Here is a 4,077-nt window from a genome sequence, read left to right as displayed (position 1 = left end):
GCGCAACTCAGTCATTTACAGCGTCTCCTACTATATTCACACGGACATAGCCCTGTCATAGTATTGGACCGCATCTCGTTTCAGATCTGGGATCACTGTCGGTATTACTACTGTTGTTCTTGACTCCGATGTCGAAGATTTCTGTGATTCGCTCACAAGGACTGATAACAGTAAAAATTGGTTTTAATTTGTAAAATTTAAGGGTTTAGGAATCTAATTCGAACCCTCACCTCTCTTTCCTCATTTTTCTTCCCGACAAAATGTTCATTAAGTATAAACCGCTTTCCCGATTGTTTAAAATATATATTTTCAAGATTCGTCTGAAGAAATTTGAAGTAGAAAGAAAACTTTTTTAAAAAGAGAACAAATGAAGAAATTTTCAAAAATAAGTTTAAAAAATTTCTAATTCATATTTAAAAACTGCAGAAGTTAAAAAATCTATGAATCAAAATCTTTACCAAGAAATAAAAAAATAGGATAAAATGAGATTAAGAAAATAAATGAGACCTGCATTTTGTAAAGGAATTTTTCATAAGATTAACACCTTGTCAAGCCTTTTCAAAATAAACATAAAATAATCATATTTTCTATGTAAAACTGGCTCATAATTTATAGTTATAGTTAAAGCTATTTGAGTTCCTTCTATTATTTGCACATTATTATTGAGCGCACTAATTTAAAATTGATTAAAAACGATTTTCAATATGGAAATATTAATATTCCTTAATATTTCTTTTATTGAAATTCGTAGCTCATTGACAGACTACTCGGCTTGGTGCTGTCATTTTTAATTAGTTTTACATCATAAACCTAATTCTCGATGCCGGATCTGTAAATATTTACTAAAAAAACTCCTAAATGTAAAATCTTGTGAGAAAGTATAATAAATGCATAGGCGCATTGCGTTTATTGAAAAAATTATCAATATCTGATACCGCAAAAGCTTAAATTTGGCAATAGAATAGTTAAATGAATAAGTTAAACGAAAAAAATATTCAGCTTTATATTTAGTGAAGGAAAAGTGCAGTCAAAGATACAACGCGCCCGAAAGCATGCCGATGTAAAGCATCTTTCACTGCATCAGATGGACACTTTTCCTCCACTAAATATAAAGCTGGATGTTTTTTTCGTTCAAGTTATTCACTCAACTATTAATTCACCAAATTTCAGCTTTTGCGTTGTCAGTTTACCGAGCGTATATTTTTCACATCTTTACGTGAAAAGCTGGGGCCTAATCCCCCACTCTAAATTCGGCTGGATACGTTTTTTCATTTCTTTATAACATAAAAAACATGTTAAAAAAGTTTAACCTTTTGCGGTATTAGTTTCTTTTAAATTATAACTTTATGTGTTTGGAAGGCTGCCGCAGCTAAACCCCCCGGAACTGCGCCAGCTGGACTACTAGTGACACCATATAAAGCATACAAAAAATTTTCAGCTTTTGTGAAATAACTAACACTAAATGGTGGCTGGCTCCTGGACTAAAAGACTGAATCGATTAGACAAATCTTTCAGCGTGGCTACAACATTCAGGTAACCATACAGACAGACATACGGACAGACACCGACCAAATTGCATGATTTTCGGAATCTTTGAGTGCCGAAACGTAAAGATCCGTCAAAAGCTAGAGATTGCAAATTGGGACGATTATATTACACTCTCATTAATGAGAATATAAAAATTTATCCGCAACAGATTCATCTTGATGAAAATACTTCAATTCATATGGAAGTTTTGCAAACCATGAAAACACACACAGATTTAAAATTTGTGAGAGCAGTTGCTCAACATCTATGGGAAACAGAAAAGCTAAAACAAAGCTGTTTAAAGCCAAAGATGGCAAATAAGCGGGAAAAATGAAAATTTTAGATTACCACTTACTCCATAAAAATATAAAGTTATAAAAGGTATGGTGACATTCTACAAAACTTTCGAGTCTGATCTTGATTCATGGTGCTTGATGCAAATTGTTTCGCTCGCTACGTGCGTAGCCAGGGTCGTGACGGGGGAAAAGCTCGACCGAGAATTAGGGGAAGCGGTAAGGTAAATAGCGGCAAGGTAAGTAGCGTCGACTGTAGTAACTAATGGGTGAGAATTTCTTATATGAAGATTATATTTTTGTAATAACATTTTTAATGTATTAAAGGGAAATCACGAGTTTTGCTTGACAATAACTAAAAGAAGTTTTATGTTTTTTCGAACAAAATTTTTGTTTTGTTCACTCCATTCTGTATGTCGAGCTGTTTGACCAAAACTTTCGATTTTTATTATTACTTATAATTTTCAATGTTTAAAATAGATGAAATATTTAAGCGCCTCTCATTTTAGTTTCAACGTTTGAGGGTTCAAAATGAACAAGTATGTATTTTATGAAGCTCAAAAGAAACCCTTGGATAAGAAGATCGGCTTATCTTTCTATTTTTCTAGAAACGAAGCGAAATAATTAGTCAAAGTATAAAATAAAATATTTAACTTTTCCTATTTTCATAAATAATGTCCCTATCTTCCAACTAAATAGAAAGATAGCGCGGGTCGTGCCATCCAAAACTTTCTTCTAAGATCCAAAAAATGCATATTTGTGCATTTTGAGCCTCAGAAGAGTTGATACTGAAATAAGGTGTGCTTAGATATTCGAACGCCATAAACAAGTAAAAATTTTGTTTTCTTATTTCTGATGTCGCCTAGTTTTGCTAAAAATGTTTAAGTTTTCTTATTTAAAGTTTATAAATGTTATATCTCGCTTCAACTTGCGTTAAACTTAAGTAAGTTTTTAGTATGTTTTATCAATTAGTATTTTCTTCCAGACAGTATTTACAACAAAATTACTGATGCTGGAGTCACCGGGAAACAAAGAGCTGCCCGAATGAAGAAAATTGGGAGCTACATTAGATCGTAATTGTATGATGTTCAAAAAAAAATTAAAGCCAAACAAGAATTTAAAATATTTTTTCGTACCGAGATCAACTCTTAAGTAATTATATATAAATAATGTATTCTTTGTGTTGCAATAGATAATTCATAATGAATGTAATACTCTTTCATTTTAATAAATAATAGCATAATGAACTATTTTTGATAGATAATCAATATATATTGTATGCAGTTATAAATTTTAGAAAGTGGTTAGGGACCATTCATAAATGATGTCACGCTTTCTGTTGATAGGTCTTATCGAAGGAACGTGACTGAACGTCATATAAGTGTATGCTCGTTTTATGCAATCGGACGTCACGCCTGTGTAGAAATTATAACTTGGTTCTGAAAAGGCCCTGTCTAGATTTCCTATTTCCTATCGAGGCCCTAAAGTGGCAACCTATCGAGGGCGTAAGCGAAAGCGTCACGCTCAGCTAGCGAGGTCATCAGTAGGCAACCCAATAAGGGTCTATTAATAGGGTCTTTATAGAATCTAGATAGTCCCTCACACACTATTATTCAAGAGCATATGCTATTGTTTCTTATTTTATTGATTCAAATAAAATTTTAGGAAATTATTAAAAAATTAATCATGGTTTAAATTCTAAAGTGTGATGCTATGGTTGCAGTAGTATTAAAGTTTAAACAGCACATGCCATAATCTATTACCAGAAATTTTTTATTCAAAGAAGGAAAATATTAATCCAATTGTAAAATACATTTTCTTTGCAGAAGTTTAATCTAAAGATTTTACTAGAGATGGGACGAGCAGTAGCATACCTACTGCTTCCTGCCGTCCGGCCTCCTGCACACTCCGGCGATGCAGTAGCTACTGCACGCAGGAGCTTCGCAGGACCTACTGCAAACTTCGGCCGGTATTTTTTTTCCCGCCGAAGTTGCAGTAGCTTACTACCCCGATTTGCCGAATTTCTCCTGCAAACTCCGGCAGGCCTTCCTACTGCTTCCTCCGACCATAAGAATGGAAACATATGTGCGCTATGACAAAGCCACCGAACGCGTCCTCGGGTTGCGGATAGAGGGTCCCTGTACCAAGGGTTTCCGCTGAATATGGTTACAAAAATAAATAGGCAGTGGCGGACAATTGTCCAGGGGTGGTCCCGAAGGAATTAACCCCCAAGCGGAGGTGTGAAAACCGTGCCGAA

Source organism: Belonocnema kinseyi, chromosome 3 (genome assembly GCF_010883055.1).
Source record: "Belonocnema kinseyi isolate 2016_QV_RU_SX_M_011 chromosome 3, B_treatae_v1, whole genome shotgun sequence".
Lineage (NCBI taxonomy): Eukaryota > Metazoa > Arthropoda > Insecta > Hymenoptera > Cynipidae > Belonocnema > Belonocnema kinseyi.
Note: the sequence above shows the minus strand (reverse complement) of the source record.